Consider the following 24,385-nt stretch of genomic DNA (forward strand, 5'->3'; position numbering starts at 1 on the left):
GGGTAAATAGTATTCTCAGAATAAACAGAAAAATGCTGACCTTGTCAGATTTAGCTGCTGAAAGCCAAGCTGTTTTAAGACTTAGAGGATCAAGGGTCATGGTTATAAACAACGCAGATTAAAAAAAAAAAAAAAAAAGGAAAAAAAGGAAGAAAGCTAAACGGAAAAAAGTATGGTGGACTACACCATGAATATAAATAATAAATGTGTTGACCTTGACAAGAAGGATACGAGATATATTTATGTAAAAATAAGACAAAAAAACAACCTCCCTCCCCCCCGCCCCAAAAAACCCCAAACCCTGAGGCCAAAAACTACTTGAAAAAATGTTTTTTAGAGCATATTTAAAGCCGGAAATGAGTCACTTTAACTTCATCTGTTTTTGGTTTCAGAAGGGGAGAAAGGTCAAAGCTTCTTTGTTTTAAGTAAGCTGGTCACTACTTCTGAAGTGTAACATGATAGGGTTCAGGAGCCTTAATGAAACAGGCATTTCCCAGACACCCAGAGCTGTGGGGCAGTTCTCTGCAGTGGCCAGCAAGAACTGGGCTTCAAGAAGTTGTCTTAAACAAAGGCAAGGCGGAGCATGACCCTTTCTTGACTTTCATATCTGGGTGGGTGTCTGTAGCCACTTCCATGGAGAGTAGGATGCAGAAGTCAGCCACTCCTTTCTGCATTTTCATGCTTTGTGGCACATCGTAGCCCCACAACCCAAACCATTCCAGTTCTATTCAGAGTAGGCACTAGACACAGAGCTTTGCGTTTTAGATGCTGCCCTGATACAAGCAATGCTTTTTTTGTTAAGCCTAGACAAAGAAACAAGTTAGGAAACAATTGTCATTGCTGAGAACACAAACACTAACTTCTAAAAACTTCAATAGTCCTTAGAACTACTAGATTCAGCATCCTTCTAAAGGGAACGTTAAAGTACAATCTGTCTAAACAGTAGTGAGGCTGAGGCTGATTGAGGAGATAGATTTTGAGAAGCCCAGGCCCTGCTTTGAGCCTTGGAGGCCCAAACAAACTGCAGTCTGCAACAGGAAAGATAGTAAGTACCTCTCTCCTTATCTTCACCAGATTTGTCAAAGTGAGATCTAAATGGGGGGGAGAGGGAGATTTGAAGCTCAGAAACAAAACTTGTAAATGTAGTTAGATGTTGAAAACGTCCTAGCCTGTCCTGTTGGTGGCCGGCCTACCCTTTGCTGCCCTCCGGTACTCCAGCTGGAACATGCTGCGTCCCATGTACCTCTGGACCATAGGCTGGTTGTTCCTGACTTTGACTTGGCAACCTTTTTCAGGCCTGCTGTATTCCTGACCTTGCTTCCTCTGGGCAATATATTCACTCTGGGTCATCACTACCATGCCTGTCACCATTTTGCTTAATGGTTGGAGTTTGATGTTTTTGACCTTGGATTGAACCCAGTAATGAATAACTTCTCTATACTGGCTCAGCGGCTGAATTATCAGTGCCTTTCCCTTGGCAATATGCATGTTTTCAATGATTAGAAATGCAGCCTCCCAAGTAAGAAGAGGGGGTGCATATTTACATGGGCTGCACTTAGTTGCAGATTCTGGAGCTGGAGATATTCCAGTATAGCTGCCTGTTCATAGACATGCTCCGAACTGTTTAGTGTAAGGACAGAACCTATCCAAAATCTGGTAAGACCTGCTCCTTTCACTCTATCCACTTAGGAAGGCTGAGAAATGTTTCCCAACCCTGCAACTCTTGATAGTTTCTCAAGATTTTTCATTACATGGTCCTACCAAATTCACCATGACCTTGAAAACTTATTAAAAAAACTATTATTATCCTCCAAGTTTACACCAGTAGCAGATGGCAGGTCTATATCCTATTGTCTCCATACCAGCCATCTTTCTACCACTCTCTGCCTCTCTTCTGTTATTGTTATAAAAATAGCAAACCAACAGTTGCAGTTACGAAATTTAAGTTACGAAATCTTAAATACCGTCTAATTTAATATTATTGTTGTCATCGTCATTATTCTTACAAAAGAGAAAATATGGTTCTGAAGAAAAGAAGTGGCTTACACAGAGTTGTTAGTGGAAAACATCGCATCTTCTGACTATAAATCATTTCATGGTGGTAAAATATAGTAAATTTGAGTAATATTTAGCTTCTGGTATGAAAAACTTCAAAATAATTACTTTGATTTTTCTTAACTATAGAAAACATGAGCAAAGGCTAAGTTTTCAATCATTTTTTTAAAGTTTATTTCCTGTAGTTGCTTTTCTTTAAAAAAAAATTTTTTTAATGTTTATTTTTCAAGAGAGAGATTGACAGAGTGTGAGCAGGGGAAGGGCAGAGAGAGAGAGGAAGACACAAAATCTGAAGCAGACTCCAGGCTCTGAGCTGTCAGCACAGAGCCCGACGCGGGGCTCAAACCCACGAATCGTGAGATCATGACCTGAGCTGAAGTCGGACGCTCAACCGACTGAGCCACCCAGGCGCCCTGTTCCTTTTCTTTACTGAATATATCCTGACCTATAAGACATCACTGATGGTATAAATATGACCAGAACATAGAATGTATTCTTAGAGAACTCTTGTGTCAAAGGAGATTGTGGCAGTTTTAAACCATGGCTGCAAATTCTTTGACACTCTTCTCTTCAAAATTTGGGATCTGTGACCCCTTCCCAGTAATCTGGGTAGGCTTGTGACTGTTTCAGCCAATAATGGTGATGCCACAAGACTTTTTATCCCTATATGTTCATGCACTTGGTGACCTCGGCTGACATATGAGAAGCCCAACAATTACCATGAGACCAACATGTAAAAGACAACGTGCATACTCCGCATGTATTGACATTCCTTTTAACAGTCCTGCTGGGCCCAATCTTCCCATTAGCCCCGCCAAAGCACCAAAATAGGAGCAAAGTCATCTTTGATCCTACATACCAATCCTTACCAGCTAAATACCACAGAGTGACTGTCAACATGTCATGAACTAGAAGAAACACATGGCCAAACACCATCCAAATATTTGACCCAGAAAAATCACAAGACATCATAAGATTGTTGTTTTAATTCACTTAGTTTTGGCGTTTATTATACAGCAATAAATAACCAGAACAAGGATACAATAAATACAATTTAAGCAATTCAGAAACAATAGAAGACATTGTCCTGATCTCTATGAGTTTGAAAGTCATCTGGGTTAATGGGTAAGAGTCACTCATGAAGCAATTAGATCAATGAAAGCCAGAAGAGTCAAGGAAGACTTAGGAAAAAGTTAGAATTGAATGGATCTTGGAGAGAAGACATAACTTAGTGAGGGAGCAGCTCAGGAGAAGAGACCACTGTGATATTTAGCAAATGTTAAAACTGGTATTAGAAACTAATACTAACTGGTATTAGTAGTAGAAACAATAATCACCATGAACTTAGTGCTTCATATGAGCCAAGAACTCTACAGAGGCGTTTCTATTTTATTTCATTTATCTTTTAATTAACTTTCAGGATATGTATCACTATACCTTTGTACATGGGAAGAAACCGAACAGTTTGCCTGATGTAACACAGATAGTGTGTGGTAAAACCATGGCTCCAATGCTCGTTCTATACTTCTCGTCTGAAATCACTTTTCACTAAAGTGAAAAATATAACTGTATTATGCCTATAGCATATTAACAAAATTCAAAATAATTTCTTTAATTTTCTAGAGCTTTAGTAAGTAAATCAAGCGTGCATGTATTTTAACTCCTCTTGAGTTCACAATATAAACATAGTGATTAAAATTATTTTATCTTTGAAAACAATCATTTTATCGGTATTTTTGAAAAATCATTTAAAATGTGGTTTTTTTTTTTAAATAGAACTTAAAAAAATCTCCAGTATTTCAGTATCATACCTTTTTCAGTAGCCTCTTTTTAGCTTAAAAAAATCCATGTTTTTCCCAAATGAGACATACCAACATTTCTAAAAGGTATTCTCTGGGGGATTTTCTTCTCAAGAACTCAGAAAATACCCTCTGTTATGTAGCTGAATCCAGGATTAGTTATTTCACTGAAGATATTTTAATCTCTATAAGCTATTAAACAAGCCTGAAATATGATGAAGGAGCTTGAGCTTTAACATACAAAAACAAATGAATAATCAAAATCATATCCTTAGATTTAACTAAAAGAAAACACATGTGAAAAGGTGCAAAGATCTGTAGAAAGACAGGGTTTAAGTGGTCATCTGGTATAGAAGAGGTATGAGTAGATTCGGTGGTGTTCTCTATGATTTAAATTGTCATTAAAAACACTCAATCCTGAAGTGATAAACCCAAGCTTTAAATCACACACTCTGAGTGTCTCAGAAAGCAGAAACCCCATCTCTTAAAAGGAAAAAGTAAAACAACACAATGTGCCCATGAAAGAAAGTAGATCTGTGTGAGCAGCAATGTTCTTAGGCATCTTTGTTCCAACATGGCGTAAAGTGTATGGCATAGCTGGTAAGAAAAACTCCATGAACAGAGATGACATTTTCCCCAGAAATGAAGAGCTTACAAAATAGCCAGCATAGGAGTGTTTCAATATCAGAAATCTGTGACACACACACACACACACACACACACACACACAGAGCCAATGGTCTGTTCCTCATTAAATGATTGAATTAAGATTATTGGAAAATAGAGTAAATGTCTGTCTAAAGAAGTAAAATGGATATCGATGTGTCATTGTTTGACAACCTGTATGTTATAAACATTTTCTTGTCATTTTTGTTCTATTATACGGAAATACCCAGATTTACTAATTTAATCTTCTTTTAAGTAGATATCAGATTATTTTCTTCTCTTTCACTAGTACAGAGAACTTACTTGGGTATAAATTTTGTGCAGATTTATAACAATTTTCTTAAGATAAATTCTTACAAATTAACTTATTAGGTCAAAGAGTATACTTGTTTTTCAGGCATTTTTTACGTATGACCAATTTTCCCTAGAGCAAAGTTGTGCCACTCTATGCTTCCAAAGCCTGGGAGAGTGCTTCTCTCTTTTCAGTTAGTATAGCAATGTAAGTTTTGTTGTTGTTTTTTTTCTAATGTGAAGAAAGAACCCATTTTCTAAAAGTGTGAATTTGCTAAGTGTCTTTATTCCATTTCCATTTGTTGTCTTTTTACACTATTTTTTGAATGTATTAGTTTTTCTTTTTTCTTTTTTTTTTGAATGTATTGGTTTTTTAATCATCAATTATATCAATATATTCCTTATAGGTTCATACTTTGTTACTATAATGTCGGCTGATCACCTATAATTTCTCCTAGGTTTTTATGGTTTAATTTAAAAAGCACATTTTTAATTCACCTAGAATTCATTTTGATGTTTCGTGTGAGGAAAAATGTCTTTCTACTTTTAAAAAACACATATATTAAAAGCTATACATCCTAATCACATATTCTAATGATACTCTAAACATATTTGTAACTTTTATCTAAAATTATTTTCAATGCCAGTAGACACTTATAAAGCCACATAAACACACTGCTCTGAGATTTATAAGCATACTTTGATTTTGATTAGAAGTGGAACAACTCAGCTTGATCACTTATTTCATACAGCAGACTTGGCTTTGATTGACTTTTTGCTCTCTCTAAAAATAAAATCTGACCTCAATTGGTGAAAATTCACCATCACTAAGGATATTTCAAAGGATTTGTACCAAAGGTACCCAAAAATTCCCAAAAGAGGATTTCCAAAAATATTCTTAGCAGTGGATTAAATGCCCTCCTAAAGTGATTAATTTGAAATTGGCAGCACTAATTTTGTATTGTTGGGATTTTAAATTTTGGTTTTATTATTTAATGATTGTGTTTCTTATATTTTCTCTAAGAACCAACTTGCTAAGTGACTAATCTTATATATTAAATAAATCTGGTGTGATTTCAAAATACCCATCTACTTGTGGGGAAAACCATTTATATCAAAGCAAGGAGGTGTGTGTGTGTGTGTGTGTGTGTGTGTGTGTGTGTATGTTTTATCCAGACTAATTCTAGGACATATAGAACATAGTATCTCATGAATAGATACAGGATTGGGAACATTTTTGTTAAACATATATTCTTTTTCTGGTAGATTTAGTAGTGAGAAGCACAGTAAACTAGGAACACATATCATACATTATGCTAATTAATAGAAATGTTCTAATAACACTCTTTTTTTTGGACAGAAAGTTTATTTCTATAAGTACCAAAGAAAGCATAGAGCTATATTTTAGGAAGTCAAGAAGGAGAAGTTTTATCTAGAGGTGGCAAACTAGTCGGCCTAAATTCTTCCTATTCACTGAAAAAAGATTTTTTTTCTGTCTTCAAATTGTCTTTTATTTTTGTCTTCAAAATGTAAATGCCATGGGGTAATTCCCATACCCTGAAGCTACCACAGGCTCATCCCACTCCTGAGCCCTAAGGTATTTGAATTTGCAAACTCCAAACTGGAATTTTTCAAACACATTCAGCACTAATTAAATAAAACCCTACACGTTTGAGAATTACGGCTATTTGTTTAAGAAAGGGCTATGATTAGAAAAAAAGTAGAGTAGAGGATTTATTCTTCAGCTCTGATAGGAAGAGTAATGGAATGATTTATTGAATGTTTTACCTTTGGAGTCCACTCACCTTGTGAACCATAACCTCTTAATTCTTAACTGGAAGTTCAAAGAGAACTCATGCTTTGGGGTCAATTCTTTCTTTGGTCAGGGTGGTTCAAGGAGCACCAAGGTCCTTGTACAAATGGAAGTCCCCTGGCCATTTCCCTTCTCTTTTCACTTCCAGCTTCATTCTGTACCTGCAGGGGGTCTTGTGCACACCTATGCAGGTGTTATAGCCACACGTTCAAATACCAGTTATGTCCATCTTTCCCCGGAGCTACCTTGTAGTCTCATAGTTGGTGCTGTTAGTTACCAAGAAATGAATACGGAAAGGGCCTCTTCAGGTCTTAGAAGCAAGCTCAGGGTCATTTGAGCAGAGTTTAGAAGGTTGGGCGCAGCCTTTAGATGGGCATGTCTTCTTAGCATTGTGTACTGTTCCATAGGAAGTAGCATGGCTGGAGAAAGGCCCCAGAAGTGTTCTCCAAAGTACAGGAGTCAGAGTGGGGGAACTTTTCTTGTTAGTCCAAGGGTAATAACTATTTCTTGGAACTAGAATCTTGGTGATTCATCTAGTCTTGGTTCCCAAACCAGCAGTTTCATTTGCCCTGTTCTTCCCAAAGACCACAGTTTTGCCTGGCACTCTGATCTTTAAGATAATACCTTCACTTCCTTCTGCTGATGACTTGGATTTCTGCCTGATGTTTGCTCCAAGCTTCTTGAGCATCTTATGAATCCAGAGAGTTGAAATCTCCACTCAGCATCCTTTTAAAAAATGTATTATTAAAGTATGGTTGACATACAGAGTTACATTAGTTTTAGGTATACAATATAGCAATTTGACAATTCTATACATTACTCAGTGCCCACCATGATAAGTGTCACCATCTGTTACCATACAATGTTATTACAATATTATTCACTACATTCCCTGTGCTGTACTTTTAATCCCTGGGCCTTGTTTATTTTATAATTGGAAGATTGTTTTGGGTACGATCATGGGGCTGACTGCTGGTCTTAACTCACACCATAGGCTACCTCTGGCTCCTTTTTCTGATTACCTGTTGTGCTCTAGTAGGCTTACCTTCTAGCCTCATTGTCTTACCTGATTTGGAATCAAGCGAAGCTCCTATAGAAGAAATGCCAACATACACACTTGTCCTGGGCAGGATGGCTGCAGGCTTGTAGAGAAGTCAGAAGACAGTTGCTACCAGTCACCCAGGAACAAACATCTTACAGCCATTCTTGTTAAGTGATTAAGAGACCATTTCAAGGTGGGCCTCATGTCCTTTTTGAATGTATGTACAATTATCTTAAAGGGAGTCAAGCAGATTTACCTTTACTGTAGGCCCTACCTTGCAGAAGCATCCTAGCCTTTCTTCTTGCAAATGCCTGAAATTGCTTTAATGGGAATACAGTCTCTCATTCCATAATTAGCGACAAAAGGCTTAAAATACACAAGGCTGACTATGGTTAGGCATTTACAGAAACGCATTCACACTCAAGTGTCATCAATCAATCAGTTAACATCTATAAATGGCAGATATTAGATCTCTTCCTTTTTGATGAGTGTATGTGGTGGGAAAGATAGTAGAAAGAAACTTAGAAAACTCAGTGCTTCTGCAATGTGGATGGACTTACCATTGAGATGGGGAAAGAGGAAATGAACAGAAGGTTGGGAACCTAGAAGGCAGCATTGAAAATTTCGTGGATTCAATTACCTTCTCATTGCCAGATGGAATGTAGAATTCAGTCTTGATTCAATTTCACTGGAATTGGATTCAAAGAATATAATCTACAAATGATTAATCAGTGATGTGATTATGTTTGAAGAACAAAGTATTACACTACAGATTCTGCAGAGAAGAGATAATAGCTATCTTCAATTTACATTTTGACACCTGAATGCACAGATACGAAGCAGCTTCTCATGTTGTGTGGAGTCCAGGGTAAATCTCAAATCAAAGCACAGGATTGGGACTGTCGTACAAAGCTATCCTCAGAGATAGTTAGCAATAAATTAATATAGTAAGAAACAGAATATGACTTTCCCATAGGAAAAGCAGACCCACCCACTTGAAATGCCTACTTTGGAACTTGCAAACAAGTTTGATGTCAATCTGTTTTTCAGGATTTCTTGGCTTAAAGGATTTAGTTCTTCCTAAAGTAAACAAGCTAGAAGGCTCTGATTAGAAGTAGGCTGGAGTGCTTGGGTGGCTCAGTTGGTTGAGCGTCTGACTCGATTTTGGCTCAGGTCATGATCTCACAGTTATGAGATGGATCCCTGAGTCAGGCCCTGTGCTGACAGCACTTGAAAGCATGGAGCCTGCCTGGGATTCTCTCTCTCCCTCTGCCCCTCCACCCCATGTGAGCGCACTCTCTCTCTTTCTCTCTCTCAAAAAAGAAAAAAATAAAAAAGGAGGACAGACACCTGTTAGGATGCTGGGGGAAGCAATATTTTTGTCAAAGGATGCCTTGCTCCTTGCTCCTAGAAGCTAACACTAGAGTTATAGTGGCATTAGGGAGTTCTTAAAAATAGATAGCAATTAATTAATTAATTCAGTAACTAATTGCACATTTATTGAGGATCAATGAGAGATGTAGTATAAGATACCATGATTTGTTCTGATGATGAAACAAATATTAGCCATATAAATGCTTATGGCTTTCTGTTGACAGAAACCAGCTAAAGTTAACATTGAATCCAGGGGAAATTTGTTATAAGGAGGTATGGCATTCTAAGCCAGCAAGGATACCAAACCTCAGGGAAAGATGCTTCAGGAGGCCATGGAACATATTCCTTTATTCCTGGGGCCATGACTGCCATCTCAGTACCTGGCACATGACTAATAGTGCTTGATTAACAATTGTAGAAGATACTTGATTGAAGACCAAACAAAAAAGTAGAAGATACTGTAGCAGGAAACCCAGAAAGTGGTCAATTTCCATGTGTTATGTCTTTGCCTTTGCACTTGTGTTCTCTCCGCTCACTTGACAGAGAATGTTGCTGGTCCACCATCCTGGAATGTAGATATTACAATCCAATTACACTTATTAACTGTTCGTGATTCTAACTGGATCAAAATAGATGCTTCGTCCCAAGAGGTGGCTTTGTCCTCATGACCAGGACTGAAATTATGTGGTAAAACATGTTCAGGGGGTGCACCTAAAGAGAACAGTTCTGAGTGACTTTTATTGCAGAATTGGTAACTAACGAAGCCAAAACTGGATCCTGCAGTAATAGGGCCTTTCAATATGTATATAAATGTATATTGTTTCTCAGTGTTCTACATTGAGCCATCTCCATTCAGTCTCCCTGGAAACAGGCTACTTACACCTGTGTTTTCAAATAACCTCCTGTAAGTTTGATTCCAAAATCTATATTTTTAGCATACAGCTCTTTCCTGAGCTCCAGATCCATATATCTGTCTTCTTACTTAATTTTCCATGGTTGTCTCTCAGACACTTCACTTTGGTATGCTCAAAACTGGAATCGACTTCCCTCCAAAATCTGTACCTCTTCCAGTATTCTTTAACATGTAAAGGTGGATTTTTTTTTTCAAATACACAGTAAAGGCTATGGTGAATATTGGCAAATTAGCATCATTAGAGTCAAAAACATGGATACAAAAAGGACATCTTGGAATTTGGAATAGAAAATTAAAATCTGAAAGCTGCCAGCAATATCACACATTAATAAAATGTTTGCCCACACATAGTCTGAAAACAAGATGTAATTTGGGAATTCAAATCAGTTTATTTGGCTATCGGAGGAAGGCTTAGTATTAGGGTGACTCTATAGCCCAGAGTTCCTGGAAAAGTTACAATTTTTTCCTCTTCACCCAGCATCCTGTCTTGTTTTATATTTGTTTCCATTGTTTTATTTTTTATATTATTATATATTGTAATAATTATATTATATTTGATATTCATATTATTAACAGTTGAATTAAACTAGTCTTACATGAACTTAGAACTCCACTAGCTTCTGTCATGTTCTCATCCAGTAATGTGTGAGTCATATGTAAGGTGAACAGAATTTATATTCTATCACTATTCCTAGTTTTGTCCAGGCACAGTGTGTCTAACCTCTCATTTCATCCAAAGAAGCTAACTCCATGTGGTACCCATGGGGTAACGGGAGGGGTATTCTCCTCTGATGCCCGTGATTGTACTTGGTATACTAACCAGTTGTGCCAGGGTCCATAGAGTGGTCTGTGAGATGCGCAGAGTTGTCAATCAGTGAATTCGATGAGAAAATGGGAAATGACAGGTTGTGTATACATGAAACATAAGCAGTTAGTAAAGGTTGAGCATAGCCTGCCATGGGAAACACAAAGAATAATTTAAACAGTCTTGCTAGAATGATTTTGGTATTTATTATATGGTGCAAATCTCTCACTATTCAATAGTTTTATTTTTGGTAATACCTTTATGTTTCCTAATATATTTCCTTTTAAGCAAAAAAATAAACTGAAAAAACAAAAGTGCATGCTTGTTGAACAATTAAATATTGGTTTACCATACCTCAAATATATTTTGACATTGACTATATAACCTGCACAAGAGGTTAGGTGACATTTACTATCCCCTATCCTCAGGGGACATAGCTGTACGTGTAAATAGAAGGTGACAATTTCCTAAGCACCATCAATATATACTACAAAAGAAATGTCTTTTGGAGGCTGAGTCCAAAGTAAACTATTTAACACGCGTATATAGTCAGTGTGTTTATATATCACTCTTTGAGGCATGAGTTTTCATTTAGATCAGATGACAGCTCATCTCAGTTAATTTCACTTATTTTGATTCCAAGATTTCTTTTACATACAAAAAATGAGGTTATTGCTTTTATTTTTGACCCATTAGTAGGAAAAAAGAAACTCCATGAAGTGTTAGATGATGTCAATGTTACATCAATGTCATCAGATACTTCAAGTAGAAAATTAATTCCAAAAGTGGTTTAATTTTTTTCCCATCTAATTTACAGAATCCAAGTAAAACTTTTGAAAGTGTATTTTGTCATAGATGAAATGCATGACATTCCTGGAAATGGAATTGTAAATTCTTTACAAAGGGCAACACTGAGGATAAAATTGTTTTTTCTTACATTGATCATAAGAAATTTTGGAGTAGTGTGGAATCATACTAAAAACAATGTTTTTAACAAACTAAGAAAGTTATGAAGCGGATATATATGCAGATTTGGTCGTCCACACATATAGCTCATAGCTATTTCCAAACAAACTGATGTATTCTACGCATCAAAAAAGAAGTGTTATTGTTTTAGAAATCATTTATTTCGGAAATGTATTTTTTTGAGTAGATCTACTACATAGTACCACCAATAAAACAAGAACAGTTAGTTGGCCAAAGCAAAATAATTTTAAAATTCTACAACTTCCATTATTTTCAGCATCCTCTTCAGCTCTTAAATCTATCCTGGTGTGGATGATCAATTATATGATTATCCTACCTTTTAAATAAAAGAGATCCCTGCCTATCCATTGAACAAAGACATAAACCGGGAGGTCATTTGACTCTTCCTTCTCACTCAAACATCCAGTCATTAAATAATCATATTTTAAACTAAGTTCCCACTTCTCTGTCACTATCTGAATTCAGTGCTTTCATGTTTGTCTCCCAAATTTCTTCAAAAGACTTCTGTCTGGTCTTCCCTTCCCCATCTTTCATCATTTCAATCCAACCCCCATACTGTTGTCAAAGTGATAGTTACTTAAAATCATTTGAAACTTCTCAGTTTCCTACAGAATGAAGTTCAAGCTTGTTGTCATAGAAAGTTTATGCCTAGCTTTCCTATTTCACTTCTTGCCTCTTACCTCCATGTACTCTTTGTTCCTTCCACATCTGTGCATCAAATACACTGTATTCCTTCAGGACATGAGACAGACAAAATTTGTTGAGCCTCTTACAATCTTTTTCCCTTTTTTCTGCTTGGCTCTTAGCCTAAGGTACATTCCTTTACCACAGCAACACACATAATCTATTGTAATTGTGGATTTTCTTTTTCTTTTTTTTTTAATTTTTTTTTAACGTTTATTTATTTTTGAGACAGAGAGAGACAGAGCATGAACGGGGGAGGGTCAGAGAGAAGGAGACACAGAATCGGAAGCAGGCTCCAGGCTCTGAGCCATGAGCCCAGAGCCCGATGCGGGGCTCGAACTTGCGGACCGCGAGATCGTGACCTGAGCTGAAGTCGGACGCTTAACCGACTGAGCCACCCAGGCGCCCCTAATTGTGGATTTTCTATCTTCCTTTGTAAACTGAGTTTCATTAAAACAGAGAGACTGTATTTCCTTTAATATTCCCGGTAATGAAAACACTCCCTTACACATAAAAAATGCAGTAAAAGTGAATACAAGGTAGAAAAAATGAGTGTTGTAATGAGAGGGCAAAGGGATAAATGATTTCCAGATAGAGAGAAAGAGGGGAAAATGCACACAGAATCTGAAGTTTTAATTGATCTTGTGGTATGTATAGGATTTGCACATGCAAAGATGGAGAGAAAACAATTGCAGGCAAAAAGTACAGCTGAAGAATATAAAAAGAATCTTGGACACAGTGAGAATTTGGTGTGGGTAGAGTGAATTAGAACAGGAAGTTGAGTGGTGAGGGATATTTGCAAGGTCCGGATCTAGATTCCCGATGTCAGTCTAAAGTTCAGGCTTTATTCTCTTAAGAATGGAAAATACTCTGAGTGTTTGAATAGGAATCATGCATCTATAGCTACACGTCGTCTGAAAACTATATGTGAGAAGGCTTCACAGAAGGAAAAGAAAACTAGTTAGGAAATCATTGCATAGGCTAGATGAACCATAAGTAGTGCTATTCTGGAGCCAGCTTGTATCTGCTAGTGAGGGCCAGTTGCTGTTTTCAGGAATTTTGTGAGGCAGTTTTTATACACAATCATTATATTAAAGGTTAAATTATGTAAACTTACAATTAAAATAATTTATATTGAAAGTAAAGTACTAAATACTCAAAATTATTCACTTCATGCTTAGTTTACTACTATCCATGCATTTGAGGTTTACACATATCTACATTGTGCACATGAGATAAAATTATGTACTATTGCATATCTCTTCCCAACTTCATTTTAGTGACATTACGGTAGTAGCTTGAAATTAGTCATGACAGAGCATTTACACTACAATGATTGGCAAATGCTGCAATCATGACTTGAGTGTTTGGCGTGTTTATTGTCTAGATTTAAGAAAGTAATGAAGACGATTATAATAATGCAGATTAAACTTAAAATTATGTCTATAGTAGTTCCATTGTGAATACCACAAAAATTCATAGAACATTTTTTTTCTTTTTTTTTAAAGATTTATTTATTTTGAGAGAGAGAAAGCACAAGTGGGTGAGGGGCAGAGAGAGAGGGAGAGAGAGAGAATCCCAAGTAGGCTCCGCACTGTCAGTGCAGAACCCGATGGAGGACCTCATTCCATGAACCATGAGATCATGACCTGAGCCAAAGTCAAGAGTCAGACACCTAAACAACCCAGGCACCCCCGTGGAATATTTTTTCCAATAAAATAGAATTATCCAAAGGTGCCCATGTGATTACTGAATGAGTAAAGTTTCAACTTATGCCTTTATTTTTTTTAGGATCTTTACATCAGAACTTCATGTGTTCATCAATTGCAACCATGGGTTGATTGACTGTAGGTATGAGAGTTTGGTGAAGATCAACAAATGCATCATGTGAGAATGAATTGGATCTGTGAAATTTACAGCAAAGAATAATATAGATTTTATTATAATTTTTAAATTGTGTGTGCTACACACCTTTTATATTAATAACATTTATATTAAATTTATGTATTTTTTCTTGCGTCTATCTAACTATATCTATATCTATATTTATATCTATCTATATATACACACATTTTTCGGACGGGGTGAATGACATATTGTACACTGCTGGCAATATGACCTTAGCAGTAAAAATGAGGAGAAAAGAATGCTTTCAAAAAGTATTTGGAGGATACGTTACACAATGTGAAAGCTATAGGGAAGGGAATGAGCAGTGGTAAAGAGATGTATGAGGTTTTGAGGCTTGTTGAAATATATACTTAGGAGAAATATGAAGCACAAGTAGAAAAGATTTATGAGGAAGAACAGTTGAGTTTTTGACTGTTGTATAGATTTGAGAGTCATCTGCATTGAGGTGTCCCCAAAGTCACTGTAAAAACTATAAAAGGGAGAAAATAGCCTAGAGAGATCTATGAGAGGAAACCTAATCTTAGAGAAAAGGGAAAAAAAGGAAATGCAGAGAAAGAATCAAGAGTAATCAAAGAAGCGGGAAGAGATCAGGAGACTACGGATGGGGTGATAGGAACCTGGGAAAGAGAAAATGTCAAATAGGACATTGTCAATAGAGATGGAGAATTTGCAGTCAAAATCTGTATTGTGTTTGAAACAAGTAACCTAAAGGGGAAAAATTAGTATTTAGATTAGAACAAATCGCCACAGAACACAGTAAAAGATAGAGCATATGACGTACATGTTCTCATAGAAGAATCAGGAACACACAAGTAATTTATCTTCCAGAATATCTGTAGGTTTGTTTAGAACCCTGATTAAACTCTAGGGGATTGCATTTAGACTGTCTTGACAAAAACCACAAATACAGGCTGTAGATTCTGAGGCCTTGAAAGAATTTTCCCAACACCTCAAAATCAAGTCCAGGAATGGTGATTGTAGTTGGCAAGTTCTGGTATTAGGAGATCTCAATTACTCACATGAGAGCAAAATCCAAGAGTTAATCCGAGTGATTACAAAGTGAAAGACATGTGGACGACATACCTAACACAGACACATACTCATAACTGAAGTGTGAGCTTTATTTGATAAGGGTTGTGACAGAAAATGTATTTGGAAGGAAACTGGACGGCAGGCTTCGTCAGCTTTCTCATCATTCAAGGGGTTATGCCATGCTGAGCAGCTAGAATCCACACTGCAGCAGCGGCATTAATAGGGCAACTCTGGCCTTTCTGTTTCCCACTAGGTGCAATGAAAAATTGACAAGGCAAAGTTATATCGAGAAGGTTGCTATGTCCCTTAATTACACATGAAAAACCAGAATTTTCTAGAAACTGGAGAATTGGGCCAGGTGATTCTCCTGAGATTTGGGAACTTGTGTTCTACATATTCTGGATATATTACCTTGATAATCTACTTTGAAGAGATTTCCCCTACAAAATTGGGAGATCCCTAGAAGTGACTTGCATTTTATTAGTATTGTTGTCAATATTACAGTTTTATGATTTCTCTCTTACATGTAGCAAGGTCACTTGACATTTAATATACTTCTTTGGCCAAACTTAAAGTGGAATTACTATCAGAGTATGAACACACTGCATAGTAGTATTTTTTTTTTAAATTCATAAAAATATTTCTCTGCGTGAGCTTAAAGGCAAGAAGAATGTTATGTAAGGGGGGAGGGAAAAACCAGGTATATATATGCCCCCTTTCCAAAGAAGGTCACATTCTGAGGCTCTGAATGGATATGAATTTGGGGGGTGGGTACTAGTCAACCCACAGAAGCTCATAATTGAGTTACAAATTTTAGAGAATATTAAAATAACTATAAAAATTACAGATTGAAGCTTTCTAAGTAATGAAGATTTTATTTGGATTTATTTTGTATCATATTCTCACTCATTTTTCATTTAGTTTAATTTCTCCTTCTCTAGTGGCTCCTGTCTCAGAAGGCTATGTCTTAACCAATGAGAAAGGATAAATTCGCCCCTGTGGTTGATATTTATGGGAATGCAAGGTGACAGGTAAGCTGATGCACTCTTTCTAAATATCTGACCCACAAATGTAGCCAGACGCTTAAAAATAAAATCTGTGTTTCCTAGCTGTGTGGTTATATTAATATCAGACTAAGTGACTTCAAGAGAAGGAGTATTGCCAGAAATAAAGAGGGCATTTCATAATGATAAAAGGGTCAGTTTATCAAGAAGACATCTTAAATGTGTATTCGTCTAATAAAAGAGTCTCAAAATCTGTGAAGCAAAGAAGATGCACTTAAATCCACAATCACAGCTGGACATTTTTAATACTCCACTCTCAGTAACTGATAGAACATATAGACAAAATATATCAGTAAAGATATAGAAAATTCGGACAGTTCTGTCAAAACTCTTGGCCCAAACAGTATTTTATAGAACATTCCACCCAACACGGCAGAATACACATTCTTTTCAAGTACATATGGGAAGTTGACCAAGAGAGACAATGGCACAGGTGAAAAAAATAAATGATTTATTTTTACAAAAAGGGAAATTGCACAGAGTATATTCTCTAACCACAACAGATATATATTAGAAGTCAATAATATAGAGAAAAATCTCCAAATATTTGGAAATTTATAAAAGGGTATGCTTTATGAATATGATCTCAACCCTTAAAATGAGTGCCGGGAAAACAACTTATCCAACTCTCTGAATTCCAGGTAGGTAAAGAAAAGTATCCATTAAATTGATCAAGAAAATGACCACTCAAAAGCAAATAATCCTTTTTAAATGTGTAAGTAATAGGGCTCAGTAAGGTTGTCTTTGCCATTAACCCTAGGCTGGCTGCATCAAAAAAGATGTATTCAGCATTATGAACGAGCCTTTTAGCTATCTTAAGATTATTGAGATAGATGCTGTATGTTACTTTTCATGGTTCCATCTTCTTTTAAAACCTCTAGAATCTCAAAGACTTCCTGGAGCTGCAGAGGGTGTTGCCAATCATCGTGGAAATTTAAAGTAAATGCTTTTTCTACAGATGTTAATGTCATTGTTTATTGACTGTTTACTCAGCTCAGATGTAATTGGGGTCATTAGGGATCCGGTCAATACCTGACCTTTTCCAATAAAGGGTGCACGCTGTGTTACTGGGCCTCACACCAGCCAGCCCTTACGTGACGCGCAGCTGTTCCCACAGCGCAAAGCAGAAGCAGAGGCGCCATCCATCGCTGAAACTTTTTTGGGAAAAAAAAAATCTTCTGCTGTAGACATGGTGTTTCAAAAATCAGACAAAATATATTTCATGGAAAATCTATTTTGAGATCGACATTCATTTGAAAAGCTAAAACTAGCATCCGGATAAAAAAAGGAAGGGATGAAACATCAAACTGAAAATATCTTTCTATATTGTGACATTTTCGCAAATGTAAATGAGACCACCTTTAAGGCTGTCACAAGCAAAGAAATTCAACTGGGGTCTTGATGACTGAAGGGATGTTAAAGAATCTCTCATCAACGGACCACAAAGAATAAAGCAAAAACTATCCGTAATGTGCAGATGTTATCAGGATGTGACTTCAGCACAACCCCACATCCTGATAAGGAGACAAAACTGCAGATGTTTAATATATTACAGGAACTAACCACAAATTCTGTTTTGCTTCTTCAACTTTATAATGTTTAATTTTTTTACGACGTGAATTGCACTTTGGAAGAACTTCCTCTCAACTTAATTACTTCGTAAGTCTAAATGCCCACTGCTAGGATGAGGCGAGTTCTGGGTGAAGTGGTCCAGAGATTCCCCCTCTCTGGGTGCGGGGCAGTGTGAAGGATGCCTGGAGGGATTTGTGTAAGTCCTCATATGCAGGCATGAGGAGAGAGTTCTCATTGTTGTGTGATAATGGAACCCTAGGTGTGAGATAGAGACCTCGCACTGATATCACAACAAACCTGCTTTAAATCTGCTGGAGTCCTGGCAAACCAAAAGAATTCATAGAAACTCACATTTGTTAAACAGAGCAGAAAATATTTGGAGATGCGTAGCAAATAGTTCTGCCCAGATGACTTCTTCTTCTGAAGTTAAAAATGATACAGTAATGATTTAATAGATTATTTTACACTATTTCGAAAGAAATTATTTGCCTTGGTATGAATTCTGTTTGGGGGAATGCTGGGTATTCTTTTTTTATATTCTCGAAACCAGCCAAATGTCAAGTCATGAAAAAGTTGTACCAAGACCTATATTTCTTTCATTTTGATTAGTTTAGATGTAGTCATTTTCCAGGAAAGTTTAAAAAAAAAAAAACAGTCCATTTATTCTGTTCAGATGCTGTTTTTGACCCCATCTCTAAGTGAGTGTGGGCGGTTGGGGTGGAGTAGGGCAGGTTGGTACCCTGTTCTGCCACCCACTGGCAGTTTTTCTTCTCTTCCTCAGGGAGCCAACCTTGCCCTTCAGGGCCTTTATGCCAAACAAGCCTACATTGTCTGGATCAAAAGGACGGAAGATTACAGAATAAAAACACAGAAAAAGGAGAAAAAGGTAATTTTTTGAAAAAATAGGATGACATCTTTGAGATTAAAAACATAAACCATGCTTATTAGTTTTTTTGGGGATGGGCTTGCACTTAAAAAAAAAGTAATTTATAATCAAAAGAGTAAATGTAAGAAGCATACCCAAGATTTTATTTTTACTTTTAGTGGGAGTGATTAAGTCTGGTGTTTATAAAGATGAAAAATCAGGGACAGCTATCACCCAGAATCAGAACTGGCTTAAGAAATATTCTTGAAAAGAATTTTCTTTGAGATTCAGGAAGGAATAAAGGGGGTTAACGTATATACCGTACTTGATTCCAGAGGGTAGTGATAGAGGAGGAAAATAAAAAGTAGAGCCCTGCTTTACCTTAGAAGTTTCAAGAGAGCAAAATAATGGTATTCTGGTGATTAGAAACAAACCAAACCAAAGACAAAGCCATTCCTGGTTTTAAACCAAAGACAAAGCCACCCCTGGGTTTACAGCACATTTACATATTTATGTCCACATGGAACGGATGCAGCAGAAAGTGAACACGATTCATCTGTAAAGGTTGGCTTATTGTCGGTCTGTGTTCTCTGTATGTTTCTAGTCCCAGTGCTCAGCCCAGTGTTGGGCACATTAACACTGGCCAATGATGTGAGTTGAATTAAATCATTGAACAAGAGAAAAGAACCCCATTCTGGATATCAGACAAAGTAAAGGATTCAAATACGTGAAGACTTCCACACTCTCTGTCTAAAGGACCATCTCTACTTGTAAGAAAATTTCATGGAATTTTTCTGCCAGGGTAGGCGACTACAGAGGGGAATGAAAGAAATTCTTCAGTGTAAGGTGGTTCCACCTTCTGCTAAGATGTGACCGCCAAAAAAACTCAAAAATATTTTGAGGAGATGCTATCTGCCAAAGGGATTACCACAATACATGTAGGATCAAAGAAAATTCCACATTTTACCCTGGTGATTAGCTGTAATTAAATAAAGTAAGTCTTTTTAAACTTCATTAGCAGCAAGACGTTTGCTACAGCAGAGTGGGCACAAATCATCCATTCTTAATTAAAAGATAATCCACAGGATGGCCATAATCTTCTTCTAAAAATACACCATTTCCCCCTGAAAGACTTTCTCATCAAATAAGGATAAATAACAGTTTCTATGAGTTTAAGCCATGAAGGAATGGATGCTCCTCCCGTTTGCTTGAGTGAGTGCTGAATGTGGCTGATAACATCACTTTGGCATGCTATTATCTAAAATGGTAGAATACCTCACTTCAGCAAAGTCTGACATAAATCTTTGAAAACAAAGACATTGCATATGTATGAGCTGAAATAGATATGACAGTGTTGGCACATTAATATTCCTGTCACTAGGGGGTTTCAAACTTTTAAGGAGAGAATGGGAATGAATTCAGTCTGTAGCTGGTAAAATAAGGCAGCATACAGTAGGACAATTAGGCATCACTAACCATAGTAAAATATGTACAGAAAAAGGGTTCCCCTGCTCCCTGACTTTGGTAAAAAATGACCGTGGGATTATCTCTTGGGAATGCCAAGAATAATTAATTTGGTTTAGAGATTTGCATGGTTGTTCTAAGCATACTAATAAGAATGTTCCGTGAAGACCAGTCCCAATCAATAGAAAAGAGAACTGTTTTTCTCTTGTGTAGCCACTGTGGTGGTTCATGGTAACAGATGTTTCCACTTATTCCACAACAACCCTCATTAAAAGTAACCGTGAGGCCTAATTGAATAGTTCTCCTAGTTGGATTTGTGCAGAAAATAGTCCTATTATTGTATATTCTACAATTATTTCGTTTCCTGTTTTTGCTTGCTGATATGAAAAGCTTTACCATAGCGTTGTTTTTTTTTTTTTTTTTGCTGAACTCCCCAGGATGAAGTAAATGGGTGAAAAAGAAACTTCTTTTTACTCCATCTGACTCTGTATGGACTTACTATGTGTTGGGAAGTATCTACTTACAAATGCGAAGTATTTTTAGAAAAGCCTTATAAATCATCAAATTCTCGAAAATCACCACTTACCAGGGAAGATGACATAACAGTTGCATTCGATTGCGTTCCTTCGGTAGGGGGGTGAGCAAGTTATTATTCAACACTAGGTCTTAATGAAAATTCGACACTACGTTACACTTACGGTGTTTGAAGCCGATGCGGAAATGTTAGAAGTTTTCTTTTGGTAAAACATATGCATTGGCCTGGTGAGTGGAAATGAGGGGCTGCTTAAAAGATTTTTTTACCCAAAGCTTTTTGGACACATTGCTGTAACCCTGGGAGGCTTGGTCTGAGCCCTGAACAGCAGTTGCCCAGATGCAGAAAAAAGGCTTCAAAACCTCTCCTTTGACAAAGAGACATGAAATAATATCTGACAAAGGCATCGCAAGCAAACATGATGGCAAATCAGCAATTATACAGGCGACAAAGGAGAGCACATCTCACTTCCAAATGTCTTTTTTCTTCTTCTTCACATTTTACTAATAACATCTCATAGAGGTGCTTAGGTCAGTATTTTTAAAAACAATTTAATATATGACCGTGCTTTGGGTTTGGTTTAACTCCTTTATTACACTAATGCTATTTGTCATTTCATGCATGTGTCAGCATTGTTTTTGAATGGCAAAAAAAGGTTGGGAAGAAACCAAGCACAAAGAAAGACACTTGCAGCTCACTATAGGTAACTTTGTTTTAGAAAGGAATAAATACTCCACCAAGATAGACTAAACAGCACTGCTGTCTCTTAAATGGAGTCGTATGTGGAAGGAAGAGGACCTACCATGAATCAAATAATATTGGTGAAGAAAAAATGGCAGCAAAATTGACCAGATCCAAACTGCATAGCTTCACTCTTTAATCTCGAACTCTCTTGCTCTTGAATTTGGAAAATAGGTAAGAGAAAGGCTTTTAAAAAGGAGTTATAAAGTTAAATTTAAATATGAAAATATTTACCTTTTTTACCAAATAACATACCAAGAAAAATTTACATTTGCAAAATTAATTTTGAGCCCATCGTATAATAAATCATCATTAAAACTATATGTGCCCAACGAATTCAAGCCCAGGCTTCAACCGGGATGGATATGAAGGAAAACAATAATGATAATAAAAGTAATAATGATATCAATAATAATAAATGAGATGGAACATGTACTTCACAAATAACTGCAATACACAGTTCCTCAAAATCTCTGCCTTTTTATTGCATAATGATCAATCTGCTACTGATCAAAGGTATGCTGTACCTCAAATAAGCAAAATGCTCATGGTGTGAAATTAATGACATGAACTGTAAATGAAAACAAAGCTACTTAGGCCTTTAAAATTATTTTCTTTCATGTGGATTCATTGCAGAAAAATAATGAATTGCAGCCTCTTCTTTCCTGACATATTTGGGATAGTTCACATGACTTTGAAATGGCTTAAATATTTTACCACCCACTATAGAATGTTCTGAAGAGGGGAAGGAAAACGTGTATTTGTTTTGCCGGTGGTCATTTCTTACTGTCTCATTCAGTATGTAGGAGTACAAAAGGTATACTGTTAAAAGGAAATGAAGAGCAAACTTAGTCAAATGTATTTAAATGCAAGAATATAAGGGATATATTAGAAGATGCTTGATAACTAGAAATCAATCCATTTACCTCATGGTCTGTTAGTATAAAGATTCTGCAAGATCTCAGAGAATCTCGTGTACTAATCAAGTTAATTAGCTGTAGATAAGGATACTCTTAAAATTAGGTCTGTAAACACCAGATTTTATTTTATTTTTTTATTATTTATTTTTAAAATTTTTATTACATTTATTTATTTATTTAAAAAAATTTTTTTTTAATTTTTTTTTCAACGTTTTTTATTTATTTTTGGGACAGAGAGAGACAGAGCATGAACGGGGGAGGGGCAGAGAGAGAGGGAGACACAGAATCGGAAACAGGCTCCAGGCTCCGAGCCATCAGCCCAGAGCCTGACGCGGGGCTCGAACTCACGGACCGCGAGATCGTGACCTGGCTGAAGTCGGACGCTTAACCGACTGCGCCACCCAGGCGCCCCTTTAAAATTTTTTTTTAACGTTTTATTTATTTTTGAGTCAGGGAGAGACAGAGCATGAACAGGGGAGGGTCAGAGAGAGGGAGACACAGAATCTGAAGCAGGCTCCAGGCTCTGAGCTGACAGCACAGAGCCCTTCTCGGGGCTCGAACTCACAAACCATGAGATCATGACCTGAACCGAAGTTGGATGCTCAACCAACTGAGCTACTCAGGCACCCCAGTAAACACCAGACTTTTAAAAAGCACTAACAAGGTGTAGTTTTTTTCCCAATCCCATTCACATAAAGAAATTTTTTTTTTTTCAATTTACACCCTCACAATTTGTTTAGGATAATCTCTTTTGTTCTATCAGATCACATAGATTGAATATTTTGTGGTATTATGTTTTCTGATAACAATGCGAGTCAGAATTTCAGCATACCATGGATAAAGCTATCATATTCTTTTATTCATTACTTATAACATACCTATTGTGACTTAGACCTTTGAAAAGCCAGCGTTCTATTAAAACATTTCAGACACATAAAGATATTTGATTTTAAAGATATAATATACCATGTCTTGCTTATTTGAATTAAACATTTGTCTCACATATTAGTACACCACACACTTTTCCTTGTTTGGATCGAACAAGAATGACCATGTGCTTGATTCTAAATGCGGTTGAAACGCAAGATCATACGATGATCATTTAACACGAAATGTAGTAAAGAAATATCTACACACAAGTATGCATTTGGTATTACCAATGAAGAATACACCTGAAGTCAATGGTACCGTTTAATCTTCCATGCTATGGCATTTCATTTTCTAGCAAAACAAGTCTTCTGTCTTCTGCTACCATTTTATATAAAATAAATAAAACACCAACTTCTTTCCTTATCCTTGCATTGCTTACTCCTCCAAAAAAGATACGTTTTATAAAAGAAGTCGTTATATTAAGATGTATGTCTGCTTTCCTTCAGAAGACAGATTAGAGCATTTCAGCTGCCACTAAAGTTGTCGCTCTTTGTAACAAAATGTAATGCTGCATATATAAAAATGCAAAGTGTAATGTAGAGTCAAATGTCTCTCAGCACAAGAGTTGTTCGTTTTAGCACCCATTTTGTTGGTATTTATCAACTTACTAATTATAGGCAAATTGCTTCCAACACGAAAACTGTGATGATTAGCAGTTTTTTCTGCTAACTCTAGTCTACTGTAGTTCCGGTAAAGAATGTCAATAATCCAGATTCCTTTCTTTTTCCTGGCTTAGAAAATGTAAAAATAAATTCATCAGGCTAGCATTTCTCAACTTTCGGGAAATGTGGCTTGGAAGGATGAGGGAGGAAAAAGGAAAAAGAGATGGATTAAATATATCAAATCAGGAAGGTCTACTTGCTACCTCCCATCATTTGGACAATCGTGAAGGCTCACTGGAGATTGGTCTATCACAAAATGGAATTAG

At 36.6% G+C, this 24,385-nt stretch overlaps 2 long non-coding RNA genes across 2 annotated transcripts in view; both read left to right on the forward strand.

The window, feature by feature from the left end:
* The window catches only part of LOC131510205 (uncharacterized), a 35,308-nt gene extending 20,989 nt beyond the window's left edge, over window positions 1-14,319 (forward strand). The window contains exon 4 of the long non-coding RNA XR_009260932.1: window positions 14,221-14,319. This is a non-coding gene — a long non-coding RNA (uncharacterized LOC131510205). The remainder of the gene's footprint in view (window positions 1-14,220) is intronic.
* A 4,419-nt stretch (window positions 14,320-18,738) lies between these two features.
* Window positions 18,739-22,637, forward strand: LOC131511044 (uncharacterized). The gene is made up of 3 exons (XR_009261317.1): window positions 18,739-18,891; window positions 19,475-19,640; window positions 20,772-22,637. It is a non-coding gene; the product is annotated as an uncharacterized LOC131511044 (long non-coding RNA).
* The last annotated feature ends 1,748 nt before the right edge of the window (window positions 22,638-24,385 follow it).

The sequence above is a fragment of the Neofelis nebulosa genome, chromosome 1, assembly GCF_028018385.1.
Source record: "Neofelis nebulosa isolate mNeoNeb1 chromosome 1, mNeoNeb1.pri, whole genome shotgun sequence".
In the NCBI taxonomy this organism is placed as follows: Eukaryota; Metazoa; Chordata; class Mammalia; order Carnivora; family Felidae; genus Neofelis; species Neofelis nebulosa.